This window comes from Archocentrus centrarchus, chromosome 17 (genome assembly GCF_007364275.1).
Source record: "Archocentrus centrarchus isolate MPI-CPG fArcCen1 chromosome 17, fArcCen1, whole genome shotgun sequence".
Lineage (NCBI taxonomy): Eukaryota > Metazoa > Chordata > Actinopteri > Cichliformes > Cichlidae > Archocentrus > Archocentrus centrarchus.
This window is the reverse complement of record NC_044362.1, coordinates 7133066-7149208: the sequence shown is the minus strand read 5'-3', so window position 1 is coordinate 7149208 and position 16143 is coordinate 7133066. Positions and strand designations below refer to the sequence as shown.

The 16143-nt window shown below is 39.9% G+C and overlaps 1 protein-coding gene across 1 annotated transcript in view; it reads right to left on the bottom strand.

Moving 5' to 3' along the window:
• slc6a9 (solute carrier family 6 member 9) overlaps positions 1-14619 on the bottom strand; it is an 80435-nt gene extending 65816 nt beyond the window's left edge. Inside the window, exon 1 of the mRNA XM_030752570.1 lies at positions 14545-14619. The gene's annotated coding sequence lies outside the window, so the exon portion shown is untranslated. The remainder of the gene's footprint in view (positions 1-14544) is intronic.
• Between the last annotated feature and the right edge of the window lie 1524 nt (positions 14620-16143).

The window sequence follows — 16143 nt, the reverse complement described above, 5'->3', positions numbered from 1 at the left end:
GAGGAAACCATTCACAAGCCTCAAGAACAAAAAGACCAAACTTTACAAAATGTGTTAAAAAGCCAGAGCATTTCCTGCACAAAATATTCTGTAAAAACTGTTTCAGTACTGTCCCATACAGATCATCCTGAACCAGTATGACAGGTGATTATTTAAAAGGGGCAGAAGACAGAAGCAACAGAATATATGACATCTATACGAATGTTCTGGTTGCTCAGATTGAGTCAAATTTTCTTGGTCCGGGGTCTCAGTGTATTGAGTTATGGGTCTTCGTGCCTTGTTTTTAGTTTTACTTTTCTTGTCTTTCCTCTGTGATTAGTTCAGCTGTGTCTTGTTTTCCCCAGCTGTCTTCACTTCCTCTGATTGCTCTTCTGTGTGTATACATTATCAGTCAAAAGTTTGGACACACTTACCAATTCCTATGAATGGGTGTGTCCAAACTTTTGACTGGTACTGTATATAGTGCTGCCTTCACCCTTTTTCTGGCCCCAATGTTTTTCCAAGTTCCACGTTCTAATAGCTAAAGCTTTCAGGTCCCCTTTGGACTCTGTGTTTGGCTTTATGTTTTGCCTTTTTGGAAGGCAAATAACCTAAATAAATGGCTATGAAACCATTCTCTGTCGCATTTTGGGTCAACTTCCCAATCCATACAGTCTGCATAACACTGGTCAACAATGAGTTTGCTACCTGGAGAAAAATACCTGATATAAGGCATTTCAGGTATGCTGATTCCAAATTTATAATCAGAATTTCTCTAGCACGTCAGGTTTGCTAAGATTTTGCTAAGATTTTCTAATTTTCAAATTGAACAGAATTTAGCAATAATTTGGGTGATTTGGGGTGCTGAATCCAAATATGGTCATTAAAATTCAATCAACCAAAGTTTAACTGCCAATATTGAGGATCAACAATCTCAAAAATTTGCAATTTCTTATAGTGACTGCTTTGATCTGTCAATAGATAAAAACAAAGTTTTAATGCTACAACAAGTGATAGAATAGTGTTTCTGGGGCAGTCCCAAGTGATGCCAAGCTTAAAGCTGGGATCTTTGATGGACCCCAAGTCCGTGAGCTTATTAGAGAGAAAGACTTTCCATCTAAGCTCAGACCCCTTGAACTAAGAGCACGGGAATAATTTGTTCAGGTGGTACAGATTTTCTTGGACAACCACAAAGCCACAACCTATGAGGAACTAGTTGACGACATGCTCATGTCATTCAAACGCATGGGTTGCAGAATGTCACTTAAGATTCACTTCCTTCACTCTCATCTTGACTTCTTTCCACCCAATTTGGGTGAAGTGAGCAAAAGGTTCCATCAAGAGATCTCTGAAATGGAGACCAGGTACTAGGGGCGCTATAACGCAAACATGATAGGTGACTACTGGCTGGTTTCTACAGCGTGAAACTTCTGTGAAGCACGAGAGCAAGAGCAAGTGTTTTGAACTGTTTAGGCAGACTTATTGTGGACTGTATTAGTTTGAGATTCCTGATATGACTGATTTTGGTATCTGTGTCTTTTTTTTTTAACTGCCTGAGTCAGAGCTGCCTAAGCATGATCCACTAGGTCAGCCTTCAGGAGAACTCCATCTCCTTTGTTGGTCCTTTGTTTTAAAGATATTTTTTTGGCGTTTTCAGCTTTACTTAACTGTTTTCCAGTGGAGAATTGGGGGAAGACACACGGCAAATGGGGACAGGCCAGGACTTGAACCTGCACTGGCTGGACAGCCAGGCGGCATACATGGTCGCCTGCTCATGCCCTGAGCTATCCTGGTGCCCCATCTGTGTCTTTTTTTCACCATTTGTATGTTCATGGTGAACTTTTCTAATAAAATCATTGACGTCGAGTTTGGCAATTGGCTTTTTATTGGCATAGTTACGTAACTCAAGATCCTGATGTGCTAGAGAAATTCTGTTCGCATATTTGGAATCAGCATACCCAAATTTGTAAAAATCAGTTGTTTTTCCTCAGGTAGCAGACAAAAAGGGGTTTTTTGTTGACCAGTGTAATCTACAGATTGTGACAGTACGCTCAGATGTGGACCCAGCAGATACAGTCTGTTTAGATTTTGAGGAGTTTTTTTTAACCAGGTAGTCGGGCTTCATGGACAGTGGTTTGCTGTTTTCACCACCCAGAAGAAACAAGCCATTCAGATCCAGATTAACTGGGCAGTTTCTGCTTACTCTAGTTATGGGAAAAATCTGCCTGACTTCTTTAAAGACTTTGTGGTGTCCACATCCTCACTGTAGCTGGCTAGCACTTAGCTGCTGCTTCACCCAGATGACTTCTTGTAGCTACTTCTCTCCTCCTAGCGACTCAAGTGATGAGGGTAGGATGGCTCAGGTTTACGCTGGGCACCTACTCACTTGTCGCTCCTTCACCTGAATCTTTGCTGCCACTGCAGCCAGCCAGTTCCTCGATCCCACTGCAGCTGGCCAGCTCCTCATTATCACTGTTGCCTGCTGTCCACATTAAGAAACAAGGGTCCAGGCGGATGAATTGGGGTTTATAGCTGCTCAGACAATCCATGAGCCTTTGTTCCCAGGACCTGTACCATTTCCTGAGTCTATACAGGGAGCTAGACTTTCTGTGTTCCCTGGGCTAGAGCAGGCAGCACCTGTGGCTGGGCTTCTTAAGTTAGTTTTCCATGAGTCTGCTCCTCCCGGGGCCTCCCCAGAGACTGTCTTAGCACTATGTGAACCTGTGTAGGCCGCTTCTGAGACTCTGCCTCAGCTGGAGACCCCTGCCTCCTGTGTATCCCAAGCCAGAGTGGGCGCTGCCAGATCTTGAGCCAGAGGAGACTGTACCCTGCAGGGCCCCAGCCAGAGGAGCCTGCATGCCCTGTGCAGCCCTCATCACCAGAGTCTTCTCTGGGTTCTGCACAGACCAAGCCTGAACCCAAGCCTGTGTACCTTTATGAGTAGCCCCCGCCCAAGGAGACTGCATGCCCTGCCACATAGCACCAGTCACCTGAGGCTGAGACCCCCACGCCACCTGAGCCCAAGGGTCTGACACTGCCTGAGTCAGAGCTGCCTAAGCATAATCCACTAGGTCAGCCTTCAGGAGAACTCCATCTCCTTTGTTGGTGGCCGCTCATCATCCACTTGAAGGTCTCCTCCGTTGCCAGCCACCTGAAGGTCTCTATCTTTGTTACTGGCCATGAATTCAGCCTCCAGTGGGTCTCCGTCTCCACTACTGGCCACCTGCCAAGCCTCCAGAGGAGTTCCACCGTGTCCGTTGTTACTAGCCTCCAGCCAAGTCTCCCAGTCCCAAGGTGTCCCCTTATCTCTGCTAACACCAGCCTTCACCTTCGAGGACTTGCAGTTTCAGCCTTCATGGTTATATTCATTTGTCCAGTTACATTTGAGCTTCTGAAAATAGTAGACTGTGTATAAAAAGTAAAAATTCTAAATGTTTCAGCCCCTTAAACTAAAGTGAAGAGCCAAAATAATGAAAATTGTGTTACTGTTAAAATATTAACTGTACTTTATATTTCCAAATATATTTTTCAGTTTAATCAGCACAATCACGTTGACACACTAAGAGTAGGGCTTTCCAGTACAGTTGGTCTCTGTGTTCAGTTGATTATTGGCCTTGGCATTATCTTTTTTTTTTTTTTTAACGTTTAATCCACATAATCCTTGGGTCAAACCTGATGAATACCAAAACACAAGGTTAGGAAACTTATTTCACAGCTATGTGCTGAAATCTAGTCCATTGTCTGTCTAACAACAGCACGGTGTGCCTGTTCCACAAAGTAGAATATGTCTCAGTAAACTTCTTACAAAATTGGAGGTCTAATTACATTTTTACGAGGCTCAGTTTCAAGTGTAATTTATTTTTTTTTCTCCCTTTGGATATTCTCGTGTGAGTACATTGTAATGGGGATAATTAAGGAACTATGCATACAGCAGCCTTCTTCTGATTGGTTCTTTAATCAGTGAAAATATGAGGAAATTAATAAACAGTTAATGGAGGCAGAAGATGAAAATTTACTTTTTTCCCAGCCATGGCAGCCACAAGGCCCCAGTGATCTGCAGTCAGTTCACCTCTGCTCCAGAATAAAATATCTCAGCATTGATAAGATGAAGTGATGTGAAGACATTGATGCCAGAAGATAAGCCGTTTTCTTGCAAACATTTGAGAAAAATCACAGATTTTTAGACTTGGAACTAAGTACATGCATCACTTTTGCTACGTTACATTGCGTTTTGCATAAATTTGTAAATGTTTGTATGCTAGTACATGAAATTACACGATTCACAGTATAAGATAAAGAATTTGCATTTCATGTGAATATCCAGGTGCAGATGAGGAGGCTGACTGAAAATGTGTCATGCAAAGTTCACTTTTTTAGTGGCAGCTTAGGATGAACTAGTTCTCAGAACAAAACCCAACACTTATCCTTTTTTGCATATGGCATCTCCTTGCTTTGATTCATAACCGCTTGGCTTTCCGTGTCCTAAAAGTTAAATGAGTTGAAAAAGGTGACGGATGAATTATGACAGAGGTTATGGTGAGCAAACAAGTCAGTAAAAATGTAGAGGGTTCAAAAGTCAAGGTTCAAGGTTTGTTTTTATTTGTTATTTTTGGGGTTTTTTTATATGGCTGGCTGAAATGAAGGTCATTTCTCAAAGCCTGACATTAACAAAAAAAGAGTGAAGTTAATTCTATCGCAGACTCACAAAGCAAAAGAAAATGTAGTGTAAGTATTTTAAAGTTAGCTCTCCTATTATAAATGCTACATTAGAATTATGCTGTTGGGGGAGGGGTGCCTTGAATAGTTATACATTAAACACAACACATATGTTTTTTTTGTTGGGGGCCCCCATTTTCTGGGGTACACAACTGACACTTTGTTATATTTTTGCTGAGCCATCGTTGGAGCAAATTATAGAACTAAGGTGGAGACATGCAATTCATTAATTACTTTATGTACCAGACAGATGCAACACCAGCCTCCTGTACTAACATAATCATACAACCTGTTCTTGATTTGCACACTGCATTTACACTGTAGCACTGAGAGACATGAAGCACAACACAGTGGATTTAAAACAAAACAGCATCCATTATTTCTAGCCATGTTTACAATGCACCATATTTTCTGCAAATCAGATGTGTCTACTTTCAATGAAGTCAATATGCAGCAGTACGATTGGGGCTCCACAAGCTCTGTTTTGTCATAACAGACTATTCCTCACACTGTGCACAGAAATGTGTCTAAATACGACTAAGAAAATTGTGATGTACTCAAAGCAGCGGTAACTGTGCTTGGGCCTTTGTTCAACATCCAATAAATAGAGCCAGCAGACTATGCGTCACTTGCGGACTGCAGGAAAAAAAAGAATTCTTACAATAAGGAAATGGCATTGGGAATGAGAAGATATGGGATTTGTGAAGCACACAAATCATCATTTATTATTTTTGTATTGTGGCATTCAAATTATAGCGTCTGCTTTTGTAAACTAGTTCGAGTGCAAGGAGAATGCTACAAAAATACAGAAACATACTATCTATAGCAGTAAATCTGCCTTTTCCGAAACCCCTGCCAAGACAACAGGTAAAATTAGTGCTGCATACAGAAATACAGAAAACCTTTTCTTATAATAATCAGTCTGTAGCAGCTGCTACAATAAAAACGCACAAGCACATTATACCTGAAACGGGGTTGGCCTCTCTTATATTTACATGGAATTGAGACTTTGGTCCAGAGACATTACCAATCTAATGCACCATAAATACACAACACATTACAAAGGTGTACCACACATCAGATTACAAAAGGTATATCACAACAGCATGACTTTGTATACAAAATTATAAAACAGCATGGCTCACACAATCTTGTTTCAAATGAGAAAGACTGTATCAGCAGGTAATTAAACATCACTCTAATCATGATGATCAGCGTGTTGAAGTGTTTGCATTGTTAAGGTAAAGCAGGCAAATGTAACTAATTAGATTTATTCAAGTACTGTAATAAAGTATAAAATTTAAGTATGTCTTTACCGAGACATTTTTATTGCCATTTTTTTGCCCCTTTCTCCTTATACAATAAAGCCTGACCAATACAGGACCAATCTAGGATTTTTAAGACTGATATTTGGTGGTTTTAAAAATCTGATATTCCAATATACTGGCCAATATTTTTTTTGTACGAGACCATATACAAATTTGTCTCACATTTGTCATGTGAAGTTATCAATTTACTTGGTCATGCTCTGCCCGACTCTGCTCGGATCAGCAGGTTGTCGTGTTTGTGGCACGCTAAACTGTGTTGGCAACAGGGAAGCTGCAGAGTGCCCTCTGGTGGAAAAAATCATGCAACGTCAATACTTATAACGTTGTTAAAGGATGTTTCTCCGGTCTCTTCTTTATTACAACCCCAATTCCAAAAACAGTTAGGACACTGTATAAAATGTCAATAAAAAAACAGAATGCAAATCTCATACAGCTATATTGTATTCGTAATAAAACATAGAAAACATATCATATGTCTCAACTCAGAAATTTACTATTTTATGAAAAATACTAGCTCATTTTAAGGCATGATTCTGTCATGGTAATCACTGCGTGAACTCAGAAACACTTCCGCTTGTGAACACGGTTCAACATGCCATCCACAAATGCAGGGTAAAGCTCTATCATGCAAAGAAGAAGAAGCCATATGTGAGCATGATCAAGAAATACTGCCGTCTTCTCTGGGCCAAAGCTGTTTTAAAATGGACTGAGGCAAAGTGAGAAACTGTTCTATGGTCAGAAGAATTGAAATTTGAAATTCTTTTTGGAAAACAGAAACTACATCCTGTGGACTAAAGAGGATAGGGGCCATCTGGTTTGTTATCAGCACGCAGCTCAAAAGTCTGCATCTCTGATGGTATGGTGGTGCGTTGGTGCCTGTGGAATTGGCAGGCTGCACATCTGGAAAGGCACCATCAGTGCTGAAAGGTATATACAGGTTTTAGAACAACACACGCTCCCATCCAGACATAGTTTTTTTCAGGGAAGGCCTTAAATATTTCAGCCAGACAACGCTAAACCACATACTGCACCTATTATAACAGTATGGCTACCAAGTAGAAGAGTCCTGGTGCCTGCCAGCAGTCCAGAACTTTCACCAACTAAAAACATTTCTGACTAGTCAGTCAGAAATATTTCATGATGGAATAAAAAATGCACACGAATGCATAAGAAAAATGTTACACATGGAAACATGATTTAAAACTTATCATATAAAAGGGATAGGAAAAATTTTAATCATACCAGCTCAACAGAGAAATTAAGAAGCCATTAAAATTAGAAGTGTACATGACCACAGGGGTAATCATACGCTGAACTAAAAGCAAGAAAGAAAGATGGGACTGATTTCAAACTGTCAGTGGCAGGGCAGGCCTTAATGTGGGTAAGGAGACTATACCACATCCTGAGTGCAGCAGTAGATAAAATGGAGAACTGAAAGAAGTTGTTGATATAGTAACCTGGCAGCAGAATAAGGAGTTAGCAGACCAGTTAAGTACTGCACCATTCAGGGCTTTAAAACTACGTAGCTATATTTAGAATTATTTCTGCAGACCCACAATACTCTATATTACTCTAGCTGCTGGTTGTATTTTACTGAGAACAAAGTTATGTACAGTACCAGTCAGTGTGTCCAAACTTTTGACTGGTACTGTATCTTTAAAAAAAAAAAATAAAGTGGTGGGTGGGCTCATTTAGATTTTGTAAGAAGCCAACTGAGTCTAATAATAGATTAAATGCAATGTTGAGACTGTCACTTTCTGCATATACATGAATATTAAAATCACCCACTAAAATTATTTTATCTGAACTGAGCACTAAATCAGATAAAAGGTCTGAGGAATCAGACAGAAACTCTGCGTAAGAGCCAGGCAGACAACAACAAAAAAAAATGGTTGTCGAGTTTTCCAATTAAGGTATACAAGAATAAGAATCAGGCTTTCAAATGAATCAAAACTCTGTCTGGGTCTCTGGTTGATCAATAAGCTGAAGTGGAAGATTGCTGCTACTCCTCCTCCTCGACCTGTGCTTCGTGCATTCTGACAGGTAGTGTGACTCGGGGGTGTTGATCAATTTAAACTAACATATTCGTCCTGTTGTAACCAGGTCTCTGCAAGGCAGAATAAATCAATATGTTGATCAATGATTAAATATGCCAACAGGGATTTTAGAAGAGCGAGACCTAATGTTTAATAATCCACATTTAACTGTTTTACTCTTTGGTTGCTATGTTGTTCTTTCTTTGTGAATTTTTATGCTTAAATAGTTTTTTGCTGATTTTTGGTTTGTTTTTTGGTGGTCTGAGAGCAGGCACCGTCTCTGTGGGGATGGGGTTTTGGGAGGACTGCAGGAGAAGAGAAGCTGCACAGAGGCGTGTAAGACTGAAACTCTGCTTCCTGTCGCAACCCTGGGAGGTCACGTTTTGGGGGATTTAATAAATTTGGTCAGATTTCTAGAAACGAGAACTGCTCCATCCAGTGTGGAGTGGATGTCGTCTCTACTAAAAGACCAGGCTTTCCCCAGAAAGTTTCTCTAAAGCCCACATCATTTTTCAGACACCACTCAGACAGCCAGCAATGTAAGGAGAACGTGCAGCCTAACATGTCGCTCCTGGTCCGACTGGGGAGTGCCACCATTTCATAAGTTCCCAAATGAAAATAAGATTTTCATACCAGATGAAATGAACAAAAAGTAAACAGTAGGGGGCATTTATACCATATTATGTCATATTAAGTGTCAAAAAGAAAATGAAAACTTTCACAGTTAGTAGTAGTTAGGTAGTAGAAATTATTGTATGCTTTACTGTTAAAAATATAGAAAAAATGCGAACTGGTGAGAATTAAAGGAAGAATAACCTAACAATGAAAAGCAGAGGGGCTTAAAGGTCTGACTTGTAGGTTTAACATGGGCTGGGAAATATCTAGATAATTATTAACTTCTTTTTCATTCCTTTACAAGTAAATTATAGTAACTGTACACCCCTTCATCTATCAATATTCACTTAAACCACTTACAATTGGGAATATCAATCACACATAAATGTTCTAGGCAAGAGTGATACTTTGTATCACTAGAACCATTTCCAGACTTCACATTTCCTCATTTTCTACGAACAGCTAAGCACAGCTAAGTTTCATAATTTGAACACTTGTTGGTGTACGACTACTTTAAAGTGTTAATTCTACTCAGTTATAGATTAAACTTTTTTAAACTAATGAAGTAATCCAAGGATTGAACTAATACACTTTAATATAATTTCTAATACTTACTGTTGTTACAAGGTCCCCACAAATCAAAAGGAAATCAGTGTGAATTATGCAATTACTATAATAACTGAGATCTCCATCAGCCAAGTTCACTTGACTTTTCAAAAGTCCCCATTAAGGGTGGTAAAGACATGACTTCATTATTTCAGGTGTTTGAAGGTGTGTATAAGCTAACATAAACATCTTTAGTGTACCTGATTTTTTTTTTTCATGCCTTAAAGCCCTTAGAAAGAGTGGTCCCCACAAATGATGATTAAACAATTGGTCCCTGCGCCAGATGGAAACCAAAATGAAGGTTTTTGGAGTGGGTTTGTCAAAGTCCAGACTTTAATCCAATTGATATGATTTGGCATAAACAGCCTGTTCATGGTCGGAAACCATCCTAATTTAAAACAATTCTGAGTGGGCCAAAATTCCTTCACAGCGAGGTGAAAAACTCACTGCCAGTTACTGCAAGCACTAGACTGCAGTTCTTGCTGCCAAGGATGGAACAACCAGTTATTAGGTTACACAGGGCCAGGTAGGGTTGGGTGTTTTTTTTCCCTTAATAAATGAAATCATGATTTTAAAACTGCTTTCTGTACTTACTCAGGTTATCTTAGTCTAATATTAAAATCAGTTTCATGATCTGAAACGTAAGTGTGACAAATATGTGAAAATATAGGAAATCAAAAAGAGGGCAAAATCATTTTTTCACATCACTGTGTGTGTGTGTGTGTGTGTGTGTGTCCTGTGGGACTTCCAGATACAGTCAGACAAACTGATGATGGCTAACCATAGTAGTTGTGGACAAGCAGAGGAAGACGGCTGTAGTGATATATGTAGCAACACCAAGTGATGGCAACATCAGGAAGAAGAAACACAAGAAGCTCGATAAATACCAAGGGGGGAGAGAAGAGCTAGAGAGGGTGTGGAAGGTGGACGTAACAGTGGTCCCTGGGGTAATCAGAACACTCAGGGCAGTGACCCCCAAACTGGGGCAGTGGTTCCAGCAGATTCCAGGAACGACATCTGAGATCTCTGTCCAGAATAGTCCCTCAAGCCAGTGGAAGAGGACCTGAGCTTGGAGGACAAACAAAGACCACCCACGGGGCTATATCCCCATACATAAATTAATATATATATATATATATATATATATATATATATATATATAAAATTATTAATCTCTGGCTCTCTTCCACAGCATGTATTTTGTCCTGTCTTTCTCCCCTCAGCCCCAGCCGGTTGCAGCAGATGGCTGCCCCTCCCTGAGCCTGGTTCTGTCGGAGGTTTCTTCCTGTTAAAAGGGAGTTTTTCCTTCCCACAGTTGCCAAGGCTTGTTTTGACTGTTGGGTTTCTAATTGTATGGTCTTTACCTTACAATATAAAGCGCCTTAAGGTGACTGTTTATTGTGATTTGGCACTATATAAATAAAATTGATGAGTTAAATTGAATTGAATTAAATATATAAACAGTTTTTCAGGAGCTGGGCTCTGCCACTTACTCCCACTGAAAGGAACTGTTAATGCTTCAGCATATCAAGAGCTAAGGAGGTAGAGCAGGTCACCTACTAATTGGAAGGTTGGTGGTTCAATTCTGGGCTGCATGTAAAAGTATCCTTGGACAAGATACTGAACCCCAAGATGCTCTCCGATGCAAGTGTTGAGTATGAATGTGTAAGAGCGCTTAGCTCAGTTACACATGGAAGTGCTGGTGTGAACGGCTGAATGTAAACGTGTTGTATGAGTGCTCAGAGTAGAAAAGCGCTATATAAGAACTAGTCCATTTACAGTTTGATACTCCTAACTTTGTGGGAACAGTTTGGGAATGGTTAAATTAAAAAAAAAAACTCATTGGCTTGATGCTGCTTACTAAGTTATGACTAACAACTCCTCCCTTAAAATTTAACTTGACTTTAAATGTGAGTGAATAGTCTAATATTTAGGGAAATATACTATTTGTTTACTTTCTCTCATGTATCTCAGACTAAAATCATTCTCACGTAGGTTATATACCAAGTCCTCTGCTACAAAATAACTCCAGCAATTTAAATTGTGCTGCATTCATAAACTCTTATTTTCATATTTCTGTTTAAGCAATTAACTCACAATTTACTCTGTCTAAACAAGTAAATGACATAGAGAACTGCAGGTATGTTTTCCTTTGGCCAGCAGCATGCTACTGTAGTATTTTTCTTTGTGTTTTTAGTTTTAATGCTGGACAAAGCTAAATGTGTTGTGATGCAGCTCCATGTACACTGAATATGATCTGCCAGTGTTTCTCACTTGACTCGTAGGAGTCCATCTCTTTGAATATTTCCAGTTTCAGTTATTTCAGAAGCAATGTTTTCTTTCAAATTAAAAGTCAATTCAATTATACCACAATCTGCATAAAATGTGCCACTTTTTGCTGGACTGGAATTCATTTTACAAGTGCCTTTGTAAAAAATATGTCAGTGCAGCAAAAAGATGCAGGACAAAAGCGAGGTTGCTGAAATTAGTAATTTTCCCACTTTGCGCTGCTCTTGATTGGCCCACAGATTAGTTTTGCTCCAAATCCACTGAGGCTGGGTACAACACACACCTGATGTTTTTCTTCTTTGAGGCATTTCACCCCAGAATAAATATCACACAGTGAGAGGAAAGAGGTACTTTGGTGCCCCCTAGTGGTGGTAACTTACTGTGCATAGAATCCAGTCCAGCCTTTTTAACCATTACACACAGAGATTTCATGCATAACTTAACAGCACCATCAATTATTTCATTTTAATACACTTTTATTCCACTTTAAATCTGTGTGCTTATTACTCACAGAGAACTGTGACACCGCTGCTAACCTGGTGGCGTTGCCTTGTTGTTGTGTTGCTACTACTATGCACATCTTTTCCTCATTTTTCTTTTGTTTGTCTTGATGTCTTTCAGTGTGTAAACCCCCTCTTCTGCTCTACTTGTTTGGTCATTCCAGATATCCGAACCAATGCCTCACAAAAACAACACTGAAATATCTCAGAGCATTCTGTGAAAACTGTCTGATGCAAGCCATGGGAAAATTCCACAGTTACAGGCATTCAAAGCTATAGACAAATATGCTGAAGATAGAAACACACGAAACTATTCTGTGACACATGATTGAGATCTAAGGTGAAACACATTGGAGGTATAGACACAATGCAATGCCGACAGGGATGAATAAAACCTGATCACTGACTTCTCAGTTACACAGTTTGTCCGTGAACCACAGCTAAAATGCACCAACACCACAAGAGGGCTGACCGGTTTTTTGAAGCCTCGGGGCTGCTTTTCTTTTTTTTACTTATTGCAATCCATTTCCTCAGCAACATTTTTAACCCCAGAGGTTACCATTTATTTAAACTCGAAATCTCTAAAATGTCTTTAACACAGCACCAACGTAATATCTCCTCATAAGCTTTTTATGGTATATGTGTGAAAAGTTTGGACACGCTCCAAACGTTTGACTGGTACTGTAACTATTTCTATTTGCAGCTGACACAGATCTTAGAGAACCACACCTTTGTTAATGTGATCCTATGGTGCTTTTTATATGCTGGAAAACAATATAACAGTAAAAAAAAACAGTTGATGTTACTGATGGACACTTTAACCTCAGACAGCCTAAAAACAGGTAGAACAGGTAGAATATCATATGTGAAGAAAATAAAGAACCAATGTGACAACTTGCAGTGAGGGTCTAACTTTACAGGACTCGCAATGGGGAAAACGGGTTATCACATATAAACAAAACATTATTGGCTATCTGGTAAAGCAGCCAAGGTGACGGATCGTATTAACTACTGTAAGCAACTTTACCACTTGCCAAATGTTAGAGCTTCCTCTTACATCATCACTTCCCCTTCGCTGCCTGGCAAGAAACTTGATATCAGGTAATAAACCGGTGGACCATAGCTTATTACTCAAATTATTCATTTCAAAGTTCAAATATTCTAATAAAGTCATCAAACTAGATTTTTCAGACTGTCTGGCTACTGCAGATTTTCTTCCACCTGATTGTTTCAGAGCTCTCCGTGGCCCGGTTTCATCAGTTGCACGCAGGCTTTGTTCTCGACCTGCACAGTTTGACACTCGACGTCAGGCAGTGCGTTTGGGGAGCACTTCCTGACAGTGAGTCACAGACTCTCCTGCCACGTGCAATACAAACCATAAGAGAAAGGGCAACTATAGATAGACAATAACAGGCCTAATTGTCGATGTTTTCCAAAGTTCATAAAAAAAATTTTCAGGAGTCACTGGATATGAACTTGTTCTGTTATTTAGGCACGAGGCTGAATAGGAGATATAACTTGGATGTAAATCTTCATTTTCTGCTTTTGAAACACTCAAAGGTGTGATCATAGTAAAGGAATAAAGGGATACGGTGGGAAAGGGTGGTGTGTGTCCATTTACAGTATGCTGGGCTGTATGAACAGTATGAATTACTGCCACTGACCAAAGCACAGTCTCTGTTGACATACTATACATTTACTATTCAGCCCCCCCAAAAATAATTTGAATAAGTTACAAGTTACATCTGAAGCACACAGCACATGTTCATTCTTTACTGATTGGGGGTTTTAGACTACAATGGAAAATTAAAGGATCCCTGAATAATTATCACTGATCCAAATAGTGATTATTTTAAGAAAACTATTACTTTAATTAAATACATTTAAGATTTGTAAACACATTATGAACCTAAAAGCTCTGTTTTCAAGCAGTTCACTATGATCACAAGCAAGTTTCATATGTGACGGTAGACAAAATCAAGAAGACACATCTGTGATTAAAAAGAAAGAAAGAAGCAGCAACAGTTCCTTTGCTTTCTTTTCTTTTCTTTCTGTTTGTTTGTTTTTTTTGTTGTTTTTTACATTATTCGTTTTAAAAAAAATATGAATATAGATACTGTTAGTGATATGAAGCCTTTCCACTATGAAAGAAGGTGGTCGACAGGAGAAGAAGTAACCAGAACATTACACTACGGAAACACCCCCCCATCCCTTCCTAAGTCACCACCTTCCCTTCAGACCACCAAAAAGCTCTTTTTCCTCCTCCTAATAGCGAGGAGGCGCCACGTGTTTCTTTCTGCTCCTTAACATTTCCCATCACTTTGAAAAATACTGAGCTCACCTTTAAAAGACATGACCTGCTGTGCGCTTTGCCACTCACTCATTAACCCCGACTCTCAACATGTAACAAGATAAAACACAAAGCTGAGACTACAGAGGTGAAAACCACACACATAGAATTGAAACACAACATACTTTCTTTGGCTCTTAATAGAAGACTCTGTCCTGCCGTGTGGATGAGTTGCTCTCTCTTTGTGTACAAGTTCTTTTTCCGCCAATTTGAGGTTTTTGGAAGTTGCATCACCTTACTTTGCCGGCCCCCCTCGTCATTTGCCGGCCGACAGCTCCTCCTTTTTTTTCTTTACTCCGAAATAGGCGAGGAGAGCAGCTACATGTGAGGACACTCACACAGCCAGCCAGCCCGACGGTCCTACCTGTTCCTACCTGCTCTCTATTTGTCACTGTAGTGCGTGGCCAGCTTCAGATACTCCCCAATTACACGTTTAAGTATTTAGGTGTCGATCATGGATAGCACATTCTTTAAAGAATGTGCTATCCATGATCGATATATACATACATAAAACCATACTTGGGTGTCATGGAAACATTGTGGCTTACTATGGGAGTATTTATGCTGCTGTGATATGATGCAGGTGTCTCGCCGGCACCGCGATGCCTGTAACCCCCCCCCCCCACACACACACACACACACATAATGTGTAATTAGTGAAGCTACACGTGTTCAGCGGAGGGATGAATGCTGCTTCTTTTGTTAAGGCTCTCGCAGAGCCTTGTGGTTTTCGCTCACCGTGAGTGTTTTCTGGCATTTCGTAAGCAGGTTGTGATTTTGATGTGAACGCGAATTCAGCCCAATACAAGCAGAGGTAATGAGTCAATGCGATGCCCCAGACAGGTGTGGTAGCCCAGGCTGCGAGTGCAGTAAGCCCCTACTCACAGAAGGAGGCTTCTGGGCGTCCACAGAAAACACGATGGGTGTGTGGAGGATGATAAGATGCAGCCGAGGAATGGATGATAACACTCCGGAGTGGGTTTTTTTTGTTTGTTTGTTTGTTTTTGTTTTTTTTTTTTATCGCATGCAGATGTGGGCTTTACCTTCTACCTTGCTTCTGGAGCGATCAGATTGGAAGGTTGGTTGGGTTAACGCGGAGGAGAAAACAGGCATGCCGGCGCGGTGCTGGTCAGAGGTGGAGTGAGAGGAGGGAGGTGAGGCTTTTCTGCAGTTGGGGTGGTAGACAGCATTTTGGTGAAGCTATTCATTTTTCAACGGCTAATAATAATCTATAATGCCTAAACCAATAAAAGTATGAAAACTATTGAATCCACAAATTTGGATCTTTACATTGGACTTAAACCCATTAAAAAGACAACCCACATAAATACTAGAAATACTAAATATACTAAATATATAATATTGCACATCACGTAACAGTTATGAAAATATACCTATATTGCACATCAACAATGACTGTTAGTATGTGTCAACCTTTGTACTGATGAATCTTAATAAAAAATTGCTCTTTATGTAACAATTTCTTTCTTTTTCTTTTTTTTTTTACAGAAGGCAAAGTCTTACAATATCAAGAAAAAGTCAAGTACTGTGCAGAATTCTTGGGCCACAGTCTTTATATTTTGCTTCTAAGGAGTCAGACGGTTGTCATTTTTTAAAGTTAGTCTTAGTTCTCCAGCTTTCTGAACATCTTTCAAAGTTTTTCTTTGGATGCTGGCTGCTTTCTCGCTCATTTCCAGGCCAGTCCTTGTACCTGACCATTTTTT